This window comes from Equus caballus, chromosome 6, assembly GCF_041296265.1.
Source record: "Equus caballus isolate H_3958 breed thoroughbred chromosome 6, TB-T2T, whole genome shotgun sequence".
NCBI lineage: Eukaryota > Metazoa > Chordata > Mammalia > Perissodactyla > Equidae > Equus > Equus caballus.
This window is the reverse complement of record NC_091689.1, coordinates 20,959,842-20,974,927: the sequence shown is the minus strand read 5'-3', so window position 1 is coordinate 20,974,927 and position 15,086 is coordinate 20,959,842. Positions and strand designations below refer to the sequence as shown.

The following is a 15,086-nucleotide window of genomic DNA, read 5'->3' as shown; positions in this document are numbered from 1 at the left end:
GACTCAACTCTGACACCTGACTCAGTGTCCTTTCCTATCCAGTCAAGCTCTAGTTTATGTCAGGGCTTTAAGGCACATTTCCCTCAATGGTCCCTAGTATTTCTTAATATCCTCTATGAATTCCCAGACCAGCAGCAGATTTAAGCTCAATCAGAGCCAGGACCACATGAGGGATGCTCTGCCCCTCCCCAACTGCCACCACCCTTCAGGCAGCATTGCAGCTGTGCAGAGCATCGAGAAAATGTCACTGGGTGAGATTTAAATGTCATGATATCAATCTGTGTCTCTTATTCTGTTCCCCAGGCAGAATACAAATGAGGAGGACCTACGGATTGTAAAAGGGAGTTGGTGAAAAGCTGAGCTGTTTGCTAAGAAAGTCAGGGTGACACTGAGTCTGAAGTTTAACAGGTATATTTGAACCTCAGTTTCTGTAGAAGTTAGAACCCCGGCCATTATATTCCTCTCCTTTTTATTCCTCACCGGTATTCCCTTCACATTATTTATTTCAATTCGGTAAGTATTTACTGAGTACCTACTAAGGGAAAGGGTGGATGTTGGTGCCTCCCTGATGGCACAAAGTCTAGTGTGGAAGATGATTACTTAAAAACATGGAAATCGATTGCTTCGGTGTTCTCAAGGCTTCTGGAGGCCCGTTCCATTAATGTCCGAGCGAAACTAGTTGAGCCCCACCCCACTGACCGATGGAAGTCCCGCACTCCACCCGGGGTTTGAGGATTAGCGGATAAACAGAAGGATGTGTCCCATTACCACTCACTACAAATGTTATCAGCTCAGCTCTCAGACCCCAGGGATCCTCTCTTCTCCTGCAGCGTCACTAATGTACTCCTTCAGCAAGTGATTATTGAGTTCCTACTAGTTCCCAAGCCCCGTTTCATATGATGAACAAGACACAGCCCTGCTCTTGTGACAATGCTCCTTATAATCCAGGGAAGGACCCAGACAATTAACCAGCTACTCTCACTTCACCCAAAACTTGAACACCTCTGCTCCTCTGTCGTTCCCCCGAGCTCCAGTGGCTCAAGGCTGTCGGGCACACGTCTTTCATTCAAGGTTGAGGGGAAATGAAGAGTGATGACGGATTAGAGCTAAGAATACCTTCAAATTTAATGTCGGATTTCTCTGTTCCTAAAAATTCTCTGGCTATTCCTCCTCAAATGGCTTGCTCTCCTGAGCTCCCAGCCTCTGGGCCTCCACCTTGAGCATCTCCTTCAATCTTCCCCTTGTCATGGACTGAATTGTGCCCCCCCGCCCCCCACAAAAAATGATACAGTGTTGAAGTCCTAACCTTAGTTCCAGCTCCTTGGAATGTCACCTTGTTTAGAAATAGAGTCTTTTCAGAGGTAATCAAGTTAAAATGAGGTCTTTTGGGTGGGCCCTAATCCATTATGACTAGCATCCTTACAAAAAGGGGAAAATTGGACACAGAGACAGACATGCACAGAGGGAAGACGGTGTGAAGACACACAGAGGATTGGAGGGTGCATCAACAAGGCAAGGAACCCCAAAGATTGTGGGCCAATCATGAGAAGCCAGGAAAAGGCAAGGAAGGATTGTCCCCTGCAGGTTTCGGAGGGAGCATGGCCCTGCCAACACCTTGATTTTGGATTTCCAGCCTCCAGAACCGTGAGATAATACATTTCTGTTGTTTGAAGTCCCGCAGTATGTGATGCTCTGTTACAGCAGCCTCAGGAAGGGACTACAACGTCATCACTGAGAATCAAGCTCATCCCCCCACCCCCCAATCCCCATCCGTCAGGCTGCCTGCAGAAAACACGAACATTTTGCTCCTTCAGCATGTAGGGCAAATAGCTCACTTTAATCTCCTATACCCTGACCTAGTTTGAGGTTTTTTCAAAGCAAAAAAGTCATTTTTACCCCCTGATGAATTTTGCCACTTCCGTACAGCGAGAAAGGGGATGTTGGCAAGTCGCTTCAAAGAGATGAAGCCCAGAAGCTCTGGGTGAAGTGGTGGCTGGGGCCCTGGATCTCTGCCCACCATGGGCTCTGCAGCATCCACTTGGGAAACCCTGGACTAGACAGTGACCAGTGAGTAGACGCCCTCCCTGTGTGGGTTAGGGCACAATCGGGCTTCCAGATTTGGTGTGCAGCTCCCTCAGAACCTGAGAGCGCACTGATACGCAATTCGGGGATCTCTCAGCGTCCCAATAGACATGCAACCACCCATTATACCCCTGTCTCCCCTTCCTTAAGGATCTGAATCAAAGCAGCAGCAAGGGGGTGGTCGAAATGGGGAAAAGGGATGTCTCGTTTGGAGGCCAGAAGTCCAATAGCACAGAAGAAGAGTTAAGGGGATTTTTGCAACAAATGGGTATGGTGAGGGTTGGGGAGAGAATAAGAAGACGAGGAATTGAGGCCTTCATTCTGGGTGACGGGAGAAACAGAGTAATAATAGACATCCTTTGTGAAACTGGAGGCCCAGATTTGAGAGGAAAGGGATGGGATGGGCTCCATTTTGGGTACATGGTGTTACTGTTCCTTCTCTCTTCTAGAGTTTCAATATTTGACCCCAAATGTGGAGAATGCAGCGCATATGGGTGGTCTTTCAATAGCTGTGAAGGGAGTAGAAACATTTCTCCTCATGAAAATTCCATTTTAATTTACCAAAATAAACCAGAATCCTGGATTTCTGAATTAAACACCTAAGAGAAGATTTGAACAGAGAAAAACACCGAGTATTTTAGAAAAGTCACAGAGACCAATGAACCACCCACAAAATTGATTTCTGTGGCCCAACACAGGTCAATGACAGTTCAGTTAAAGGTCATTAACAAATACAAACTGCGATCAATTATTTAAATATAATTTAAGACAAACGTAGTGCAAAGCCTTTCCAAACCAGACAATCGATTTACTGAAAATAACATTATACTTCCAAGAGACCAGCCGGGCCCGAATCAATAAAATTACCCCCAACCATAAACCTTTTATCCGAGGCCAATTTATCATTATCAATATCTTTTAACAAAACAAGCATTGGATGTGCCACTCAGAGGATTCTGTGTGGTGATTTTCCTGAAAACGCTTATAAGCAAAGAGAATAATTTGTCCCTCCGTTCGCACATGCCGTCTCTTCCAGGTGAGGTTTTTGTTCAAAGGAATTGAAGGGAATCTGTTTTGTTATCTCCGTTCTTTTGTTCTAAACAGAAACTACAAAATTCAGCGTTGAATTCAACTGGACCATCACTTATTGGGCATCAAGACCGAGGATCTCAGCCTTTTTCTTCCCCACCACAAGCCGAATGATGGATGGTGCTCACATACACAGCTTTTCCCCTGGGTGGCCCAGGGCGACCTTTGCTTCCATCCCGTTCTTCACACTTAGGAACCTGTATCAGAGTGCAAAAGAGTAATCGTGACAATATTACTAGGACGATCTTAAACACATTCTAATTCTTGCCAATAAAAATAAAACTCATAAACATTGGTGCCTGAACTACCATTAGAATGACTATAATGATACATTAGCGGTTGGAGACCGCAGAGGTACAAGATGCTCTATGTTTGTGATCAAACCTCTTTCCATGACATATTATTTTAATGACTTTTAAAAGCGATATGCATTCACGGAGAAGAAAGGAGAGTGACCTTGAAACCTGTTAATTAGACAAATGAGGGTCTGATTCCTCCATTAATGGCTCCAAACCCATCCTGTCTCTGCAGTGTGGCTTTGCAAACCTCTACTCCGAGATCACGCAGGGAATTTAACTCTTTGTGGGGCAAATCTGATTTTCCCAACCATCAAGTCCTTGCCTAATATACCAACCACCTTAGAAAAAGAGGAGGCTGGGGGGGTGGGGGTCCCAGGAGGATTAGGTAACAGGCATAGGGAACAAGAAAGGGTCTGTTCCCACATCCACTTCTCCTCTGGCCAGTTCAGCAAGGTGGGCAGTCGGGGTAGACAGCAGCAGCTTGGGCTGGAGGCAGACTGGTGGGCTTGATTCCTTGCTGCCCCAAGAACCGGTCCTCAGCTAGAACACAAGGGGTGGGCCTTCCAGTTACTTGCAACCTACACCCCTTCTGAGTGTTCAGGGCCCTCACCAAACCGCATGTTCAATATACTTTTTGCTTTTCTTTTTAGTGAGGAAGATTAGCCCTGAGCTAACATTCACTGCCAATCCTCCTCTTTTTGCTGAGGAAGATTGGCCATGGGCTAACATCTGTGCCCATCTTCCTCTACTTTGTATGTGGGACGCCTGCCCCACCCCCAGCACAGCTTGACGAGTGATGTGTAGGTCTGTGCCTGGGATCTGAACCTATAAACCCCAGGCCGCTGAAGCAGAGCACATGAGCTTAACCACTATGCCACCAGGCCAGCCCCTCAATATACTTTTTAACTTTTTTTTCCTCCCCAAAGCCCTGGTGCATAGTTGTATATCCTAGTTGTGAGTCCTTCTGGTTCTTCCTTATGGGTCACCACCACAGCATGGCACCAACAGATGGGTGGTCTGGCTCTGTGATCAGGAAATGAACCCTGGCCACTGAAGCAGTGAGAGCACTGAACATTAACCACTAGGCCATCAGGTACTCACAGTAGTAGGATGTGCTTGGACTGGAGGTGGGTTGTTTCTTCTTTATTTCTCCTCCCCTGAACCACCTGCTCTTCATACACAGAGGTACGCACATGCACACACACATATGAACACCACAGACCTGTGGAAAAGAGGTGGTAATTTGAGCAAGTATGTTCTAAGGTGATTGACAGATGTTTAAGCTGACTCTTCCTTTCGGGAGAAATCCCGCCCCATCCCTGAATATTTCTTACCTGTTATTCCCATAATAGGACAAATCCCAGCACACCTCTTACCCCTTTTGCCTTCCCACTGCCTTCCTGGGAATCCAGCAGTACCTGAAGCTTCTCTCTGATAAGAGATTTCACAGGAACTGACATCTCACTATGGGCTCCCCCATGTGGACCCATACAAGGAAATGCTCATGAAGTCTTTGCCCCACAAACTCTGGACTCATACGTCAGTCCCAATATGCCCACTTCTCCTGCAGCTCACTCAGCAGCAGCTGGTCAGCTCCTCTCTGCCTTTTACCTGTTTTCTGGGAGAGTCAGAGGCCAGTCCTGCAGGGAACACGCCTCAAGCTCTCCAAGGGGTCCTGGTGAGAAGCCTCAAACCAACCTCCAGATAGGAACGGATACCCCTCGCTTCTTCCCTGACTCACAGACATGATAGCCTTTTCCAAAAACCCTCTTCATATACCCTCCTTCTCAGTCTCCACATCCCAACATCAACACATATAAAGATCTTAAAAAGAAGTGGGTTTTTAACATACATTGACATTTCTGCATGGAGTTTTCAAAATCTATTGTCTTCAAGCTTCACTTGAAGCGAGACAGGAAGAGTCCCATTTTAATGTGTTGTTACACCGTTTTACAACCAATGACTATCATGCACATCACAAAGCATGTGGCCAAAGCTGGAAGCTTGTCTGGACCCACCCAACCTGGCAAAGCAGTTTTACACGGGGAAAGAGACTGAGCATCTGACCATGACGGCCACAGGAGCAGGAGCTTGGAGCCCAAGGGTGGGGCCCTCCAAGGCCCCTGCTGGGCCATGGGAGGCAGCAGCAGTCAGATAGATTCCATTAGCATGTGCAGGACATTTTCAAATGTGATCCTGTGTGGCAGCCATAGAAGCACCATGCTGTTGCCTCGTCAGATTCTCCAGCTTCCTCCCCACCCGGCATTGAGAGGGAGAGGACTCCCAAGGACTGAATACCCTACTGGTTATAAAGTTTATTTATTTCATATCTCCCACCGGTAGACCACAAGTTCTGTGGCAACTCAAATTCTGTTTTGTTCATTGCTTTATCCCAGCCCCCAAATATTGCCTGGCACATAGGAAGTACTCAAATGCTTGCTGGATAAATAGATGGACTGACATCTGTTTATTCTTCAGCTCCTAGCTCTTGAGCTGATTTTCTACTCTACCAACTCATTTTCCTGCAATGGCCAAACCACAGATCGCCACCTCCCTTGGAATCCAAAATATTGCAATCCTGTTTTTCACCTGAAACCCATTTCTTCTAATCTTAGAGAAGGTGCCCTTTTGAGAAATGCAAAGTCTCTCAGAATTTTGTTGGTACATTCTGAAGGTTTTGATTTCTTGCGATAGGTCTGTTTCATGGGGAGAGAGATCCTTGTTCTATTTTCTCAGATTATTTCCCTTCTTTTGACCTCCTGCATCTCTGCACGTACACTGATGATTTTTCTGTGTTGGCCATTCTTTCAGAATACAATTGTTCATTAATATTGGAAGTTGAGTTTTGTTTTGTTAGAGATTATGTAAGGGCATAGACAAATATTTCAGTATCTAACAGATAGAAAAGTAATTACATATATTACTATAGAAATTATAAAGTTTCTGTGAAAAACTACCAAAAACAGAAGTAAGATAAATGACAATCTGGGGGAAATAGTTTCAATTTACATGAGCTTTACTATGTAAAGAGCTTTTAAAAATCAATCAGAAAAAAATACTCCAAGAGGAAAATAAAGATGAAATTTAATTCAAAGAGAAAATATGTAAAAGTTTAATCAGCATTAATCAACAAAATGATGATTAAAATAACTATGTGATATTATTTTTTATCTATAAGCCTAAAGATAGAAAAGAATAATATCTGATGTTGCAAAGACAGGAGAACATTCATGTATTTCCACTGGGAATATAATTTGGTGGAACTTTCCCTGAAAGTGTATTTCTTCTATACGAATCAAGAAGCCTAAGCAGAATTCATGGTTGATTCAATAGTGTCTGCCCAGGTTTAGGATAAGGGTGGCACTCAAGGCCAGTCTGTCTGCTCTGGGTCCATGGTGAAGTCTGGGTTGGGAAGAGCTGCTTCAAGGAGTATGACTTAATGAAGGATGCTCTTCTAGCAAGGTCACCATGGAGGTGTGGCCTGACCAGACTCTCCGAGCAAATCCCAATGGACCATTTTAGGGCTGACCCACAGAGAATGATCACATCTAAGGCCCCAGGTCTCCATCCTAATTTGCCTTTCTGTAGTCATCATCTTTTTCCTTCCCCCAGATAGTATTTTTTTTGTCATCTCCAGTGGGCTAATTTAGAAACTAGAATAAAAACAAAGGAATACGCAAGCAAGTGTGTATTATAATGAAGATGAATTTGGTTTGCTTCTGTTTAATCATAATTCTTTGTTATAAATAGAGACATTCTTGAAACACATTCTATGATACACCTTCCCCCATAGTGGCAGAAGAATGTGCCAATCAGACAAATTCAACCTAGGAGAGGGAGCGTCAACACACATCATCCCTCTCTTTACAGTCTGTGTTCTGAATCAATGAGATATAGAAAGAGACGCCAGGCAAGAGATGAGAATATCAGCTCTATCAATGGCCAAAGTGCATTGGAGATATGGCTTGAGATGTTGGCCAAGTGGGCTCCTAATGCTTTGCCACAGAATTAGCAGATACCCACCTGGCCACCCACAGGGCTAGACACCCATGGGACTTCGCCCTTAGGGACTGATCAGGGCAAGACCATAGGCCAGAACGCACCTCTCTGCATACAGGCAGGTTCAAGAAAGGGGTTAAGAAGGAGCCAATAGTCTCAGTAGTCATCAATAGTCACCAATGGTTGACTACTCCTCTTCCTCCTGGGGGAGAAATGAGTGACAGGTGAGGAGAAAGGGGGTTAGCCCAGCTTCGTGGTTCTCAGTCTTAACCTACCTGCATGTTACAATCACCTGGGCTCCTTAAAAAGCCCAGATGCCCACACAGGACCCCAGAGATTCTGACTGGATGGATGGAGGTGGAAACCAGGCACCAGCCTTTTTAAAGCCCCCTGGGTGATTCTGATGTGCAGCCAGCACTGCAAATCCCTGCCCAAGCTGAAACCCACCACGAGGAAGCCTCGGGTATGGGGACCCAGCATCCCCACCCAATCAGGACCATCCATGTTCTGAATCGTATGAAACAGGCCAGTGACCTCAATGCTGGCCATCCTAACTATACTGATCCAACCCCACAGCTCCCAGCAAGGCTGGCTAACAGAGGTACGCACGAAGAGTAGGAGCGAAGATAGGAGCATCTGGAATACACATATTCCTCCGAGCATCCAAGTCCAGGTGGTGGCTGTAGGTTCAACAGGACTGACTCCTGACTCTGACATGTCGAGTAAAGAGAAACGCAGGTGGTTCCTTCCACCACTGCAGAGCATCTTTGGAGCGTCCATCCAGGCTTTCAGTCACTGGGCCTCGTGGAGACTGCTCACGTAGGGTTCCCACGCATGCAATGGTTCAATTGAATAACAGTAAATGCAAAGACATCACCGTTTGACAATGTGTGGGTTGCAAATAATGGATGCCAATGTGCAGAAGGGAAATGGGGATTATTCTGAGGCATTAACTGTAACAAAGGCTTTTCAGCAGATTAACTTGCTACCATAAAACAGACAAATATTTAAAACTGACTCATACTAAATATTCACGTGGTTGTGAATCAGAGGTGACAGTTACGTACTTCGCTCTCGTGTGCAAAAGTACATAGTGTTATTTTTCATCGCTGTTCCCCTGTTGATCTGAATCCCTCCTCTGGGACTGGTGAGGTGGCAGGACAAGGAGGTGGGGCCAATGGAGGGCTCTTTTTCAGCATTTGTTGCCCCTTTCTCCAGGCAAGATGACATCTGGGTAGAGAGGAGAGTGGACTCAACCACACAGCGTGGGGGCGGGAGGGTCTTGAATCCACCGCTGGGCACTGTGCTGACCTTGGGTATTGCCCTCCAAGTGCACTCCCATCCTTCCCACCCCACTCTGTGTCCTGTGAAGCTGACCTGTATGGACCCCATCCATAGGTCTCCTTGCCCTGCAGCTACTGGTTGGGTTTGGTCAATGGAGACATTGACAGGAGATGACGGGAGGGGAGGACATTGGGGCCAGGGTATTTATTTCCCTGGTTGCTTCCCTATGGGGTCACTGGGGGCTGCCTGGTCCCTCAGCTAAAGGTCTCAGCTCCTGGGAGGCAGTCCTCTCCATGTAGCCCTCCCCATGTCTGGGTTCAGTAACCACTCCCTCCTCTCACTCTTCTGTCCCCCGTGGTCCCCTGTCCTCAGACACACCTTTCAAGAGAGTTCCTTTATTCACCTCCACTCCAGGTATCCTAGCTCCAGTGTGCCCTCTGTTCCCAGAAGGAATTCTGACCCAGGAATGGGACCCTCTCAGGCCTCTGAGTGATGCTCTGATTCCACTTGTGCCCGCCTGACCTGGTACCAAAGCCTGAGACTCCCTCGGCATGGCCAGGCACCCAGTGGTCCCACATCGGTTCTCGCTGGAGCTGCGGGCCCTCAGGGTCTCGGCCACAGCTGGCAGCCTCAGCCTTGGGGTCTTCCCACACCTCCCTACGGGTCCCGGGGCAGGCCAACACTCCAGAACACCCAGCATCCCTCTTCTGGATCCTTCTGGACCACAGGGTACACAGAACCTGGCTTTCACCTCTTGGCCTCCTCCCCTTTCCCCTCCTCCTCCTCCCTCCCATTCTGAAGGGTCTTGTCCCCACCTTCACGCCCAGGAGGACCTCCTCTGGGTCAAATGCATGCCGCTCCCTATGCTACGACTCCCTTTGCTCCAGGGAGCTCACACTCCTCTTCTTAGGGGGAGGAAGAGGACTCAGTGGCTGAGTCTTAGGGATGCACGGGGTACAGGCAGAGAACCTCATCAATACTGGAATTTTCCCCACTGTACCAGAATAAGCTCAGAAATTCATATTCGACTAACGTTTGGGGAAGTATCTTCTTGAGGGCTTCAGGCTGTGACAGTGGCATAAGCCCTCTTAAAAAATAACTAGGGGGAAACAAACCAGGACAGGAGCTTCCCCTACCCACACGGCAGGACTTATCAGAGGCTTTTCTACTCTGTTGTGCTTTAAAACTCTCTTAGGGGATATACAGGATGCCACCTTCTTTGTGATGTTTGATCGCAGATCTCTTTTTTCCACAGAGCGTCTCACAGTGCCAGCGTTCTGCCAAACACACTCTGGGAAGCCCCGCTCTGATAGAATTAAATGTAGAATGCCAAAGTTCAAAGTCGTTTCAGAAGAGCAAACTAAACATATTTCTCCAAGGCAAAGGGCAGGCGAGAAATGGAGCGGCGAGGAGCACTAAAGCCAACAGCACAAAACACGAAAGCAAAGCAGGACAAGAAATGAATTAAACCCACTTATTAAAATGCCAAGATTCCCCTGACATTCTACTTACAAAAATACACCCAAAGGGGAAAAACAGGGAGATTGAAAATAAAAGGATGAGCAAATATACAATATGCAAATGTTAGCGTATAAAAAGAACAGATAGAAATATAATTGCAGAGAAGCTGAATTCCAAACAAATGCTATTTAATGGGGCAAATAGGACCATTTTTAATGGACACAAAACCCAACGCAATGTGAGAAGATACTGGTGTTAGAGATTCGTTGATGGATTAAAGTCAATAAAGCAAAAATTACTATAACTGCAAACAACGTTTAACAGAAAGGCAACGGTAAGATTTTAAAACAATATTGTCAGTCCAAGAGAGATTAAACACCACAAAATAAATATGAATGCATGAGATTTGATCGATGTAATTAATGAGAAATTTCTAGACATGTAATTTTTTCCTAGAAATAAATAAGCTTTTTTGCTTACTTTAAGTATCCATGGAAATTTAGAACATTTGTCATATGCTCACCTCTACAGATCTCGTGTATTCCACAAAGCAATACAAAAATCACATTTTTTGCCATGGTACAATAAACTTACAAATTAACAACATGAGCTCAAAAGAAAACACAAAAATCACTCCAAAATATTAAAATTAAAGTCATTTGTCTAAAAACCTGTAGGATTAAGAAGTAAATAAAAGTGTACAATGGTGGGCTACTTAGATGGGAATGAAAATGAGAACACACTATCTCAAAATATGTATGTCAGAGCCACTAAGATCATCAGAGAGAGAGGCACATTTTTTTTAAAAAAGAGATAACAGGAATTACATATACTAAAAATTCACCTCAGGATTCAGGGTTTTTTTGTTTTTACACAAAATTAGTCCTAAGGAAACCTGGAGAAGAAGAATAAAGGAAATATGGCAGAAATTAATTAATTAGAAAAAAGAATGAAATCTATAAATGTAACCAAGAGTTGCTTCCTTTTACAAAAATCAGCAAAATAGGGTTTGTCAAATCTAATTTTTAAAAATCTGAAATACAAAGAATAAAAATTAGAAATTTATAAGTTGTTATAAGAAGAGATATGATACTATTTCTTAAAGGTACAAACCTCCTTAGCAAAATCATACAGTAATTAACTTGAAAATGTCAATAAAGAGAAATATTTTGTCCAAATTTTTAAATAATAGAAATTTTAAATAATGGGGTCAATAACCAAAAAATATTGTAGACGTTTTCAAATGATTACTCCTTAAAGACTCTGGTTTCAGGTATCTTTTTAAGGAAATGACAATGATAATGTAACAGAAAATTTGTTTTTGAAATGCTAGCCTAAACCTGACTCCAACATTTGACCAGAACATCAGAGATATGCACTGAAAATTGGTCTCACATTTAACTAGGATGTGAAGATCTTACTCAAAATCCTACCACACGCCTGTGTTCTAAATCTGAATATACACATACATGGATGTATAGAATTTACCCCAGAAATGGAAAGATGTTACAAACTTTAAATAATGTCCTGTATTGATATTTGAAAAAAGAAAAACATAACCATTTCAGAAGGTGTTGAAAATGCATTTAGTACATTTCGGTTCTCTTTCCAGGTGTAGCTCTTTGAAAACCAGGACTGAAAAGATTCTCGCCTCACAGATTAAGAATAGTTGTCTTCAAAGAGTCGTCATCATGGTCAGTGCTTCACTTGAAGCTCCAAGAAATCAGGGGAAAATGAGAATTGTGACTCTGGCTACTAATTTATTCATTTTTCCAACAAATATTCATTGTGGGTCTACCAGCTCCCAGGTGTGGTTGTAGGAATGGAAGACACCTAAGACAGTGTGATGATACGTCGTGATCATGTCATTGCTACGATTGCTGTTATGATCACAATTGTTGTAATTATGTTAGTCATCATCATGATTATTATATGCCTCAAGTATCGACGTGCACTGCAATATAGAACACGTCAGAAGAGAATTCACCAAAGCGTGTGGACAAAATTAACACCCAAAAGAATTGTCCTGTATACCCATAATTCTGAATTAAGAGATGTGGTAGAAAAAGGATCCCACTCACTGTAGGGACACAAAATATCCCATAAAACAGCTCGAAATCATCTCAAAGACAAATGAAAGTTGCACTGAGAACCGTGAAAGAATCTTCAGAAGGGAGAGAAGAAAGGAAACCCCGTATTTCTGAGTGGTAAAGCAGAATATTCTAAAAAGGCATTTTTCTCCAAGTTAATTTTGAAGTTCAGACAATTTCAATGAATAATACAAATAGAGTTGTTTTTCTGTTTGCTTATTTTAGAATTTGGGAAAGGGGATTCAAACAATTTTTTTTTCTGGAAAAATAAGCAGACAAAAGAGGCAAGTAAATGTTTTTTAAAAGGATATGGTGGGAAGGGTCGGCCCCGTGGCCGAGTGGTTAAGTTCATGGGCTATGCTTTGGCAGCCTGGGGTTTCGCCAGTTTGAATCCTGGGCATGGACGTACGCACTGCTCATCAAGCCATGCTGTGGAGGCATCCCACATAGAGGAACTGGAATGACTTGCAACTAGGATGTACAACTCTGTACTGGGGTTTGGGGGAGAAAACAAAAAGAGGAGGATTAGCAACAGATGTTAGCTCAGGACCAATCTTCCTCACCAAAAAAAAAAAGAATATTGTGGGAAAGACTACATCCATTGGATGTTAAGATATGGTAGAGGTAGACACTCATTCGTGCACTTGGTAGATATTAATTGCAACCTGGTTTGTACCAGACACTTTCATGGCCATCAGAGGCTACAACAGTAAAAGAAGAGAATTAGTCCCCACCCTCCTGGGGCTTGTGATCCAGTGTGTCAGGCTACATCAAGTGGTGATAAGTGGCATGAAGAAAAGGATGCACGGTAAGTTGTAAAGAGCAACCAAGAGCATAGGGCAAGGCTGTTCTGGATTGGGTGTCTGAGGAGGTGACCCCTGAGCAGACACCTCAGTGAAGGGCAAATAGAGCTGAATGGATGTTTGTCAGAGCTGAGCTCAGGTGGAGGGGACTGCCTGTGCCAAGGACGAGGGACTGCTGGGTGTGTTTGAGGAAGAGCAAGGACATCAGAGGGATGGGGAGACCTACAGGAAATGAGGTCTGGAGGTACCCAGGGAGCAATGCAAAGCATTAGGGCCTTAGGGGTCCAGGGCAGGCATTGTCCCAGTTTCCCCAGGATGGTTCTGGTCTACATCTATTGGCCCATGTAATTAATAATGCCTCCCTCATTCTCCAGTTCTGTTTCTTCTCATAGAGTCTGCTACAGCTCCATAAACAAAATCAATCTACCCTTGGAAGGTAAAATATTAAAGCCCATAGAAGAAATCACAGGGAAAAAGCTTCATGACTTTGAGTTAAGAAGGGAATTCTCAATCAGAATACAGAAAGTGGTAACCTTAAAGGAAACATTGACACATTGGACTTCATTAAGAAACTATGTTCATTGAATGACTCCATTAATGAGCCTGGACTGTGTCATGCTATAAAGCAAGGAAGTGTTCAAAGATTGATCCCCAACAAGATTTGTCCAAACTGTCATTAAGGACCTCCCACTGGCTAAATTTAGGACAATTCAATTTCCCAAAAGAACTATGGCAAAAATGAACAATAACACGTTGAATATAAAATGAATACAGGAGTCCATACTATACTAAAAAATATAGATGAATGAATAAACAAAGGAAAGAAGGAAAAGCTCTTTTTTTGATGGTAGAATGCCAACTAATAAATGTAGAAGGCATAATAGAGTTAGAAATTCACCATTTTACAACCCTTGTAGTAAATAATTATTTCAGACAAGAATTTAGGTGAATGTTTATTGGGGAGCACAATATCAACATGGTATCCTCTCCTCACAGATTACATATTGATTGCATAGAAGGAAAAGGTACCTTTCCAACTGGAGGAATTGGGTAGATAATACCTTATTTGAGTGATCAAAGTGATGGCATAAGTCTCCTGAAGTGATGCATTGAAAAGGGTACAGCATCAATGAAATATTCTGAGAAAAATAAATACCTTGAATTCAATCCTGAAGAATCAACCAAAAATATCCATATTAGAATGCATGCTACCAAATGAATAGTCTGTATTCTTCAAAAATATCAATACTATCATAAAGACTAAGAACCTATTCAGATTAAAGAGGTCTAAGGATATGTGACAGCTAAATGCAGTGTGTGATCCTAGATTAGGGAAAAATGCTATTACAGAGACGTTACTGGGACAATCGGCAAATTTTAATGTAAATTATTTGTTATATAATAGCAGTATAAAAATGTTAAATTCCTCAAATTTGATAATAGTATTGTGGTTTTGAAAGAAGATGTCCTTGTGCTTAAGACATCCTTACTTGAGTATTTAGAGATGAAGCGTTATGATGTCTATAACTTACTCTCAAATGATTCATAGAAAAAGTTGATAGATAAATAGATACATGATAGATTGATAGATATAGATAAATAGGTAGATAGATAGATGATAGAATAAATGTGGCAAATAGTTGACAATTGATGAATCTAGATGGAGCTATATGGGTATTCATTAGATAATTCTTGCAACTTTACTGTAGATTAAAAGGTTTTCAAAACAAAAAGTTTAAAAATTATAGAAAATAAAATAAATTTTTAAAAATTCAAAAAAAGAAGATTCAATAGAAAAATGGACAAATGTTATTGGATAGAGCCAGGCCTGATGGCCTAGTGGTTAAATTTTGGCACTCTCACTGCTTCGGCAGCCCTGGTTTGGTTTCCAGTCACAGAACCACACCGCTCCTCTGTCAGTAGCCATGCTGTGGTGGTGGCTCACACAGAAGAACTAGAAGGACTACTATGATATACAA

At 43.2% G+C, this 15,086-nt stretch overlaps 1 long non-coding RNA gene across 1 annotated transcript; it reads right to left on the bottom strand.

The window, feature by feature from the left end:
• Positions 1–2,611: 2,611 nt before the first annotated feature.
• LOC138924584 (uncharacterized) lies at positions 2,612–12,594 on the bottom strand. The gene is made up of 5 exons (XR_011439555.1): positions 8,537–12,594; positions 8,079–8,280; positions 7,494–7,671; positions 4,572–4,692; positions 2,612–3,368 (listed from the first exon to the last, which is right to left on the bottom strand). It is a non-coding gene; the product is annotated as an uncharacterized lncRNA (long non-coding RNA).
• Between the last annotated feature and the right edge of the window lie 2,492 nt (positions 12,595–15,086).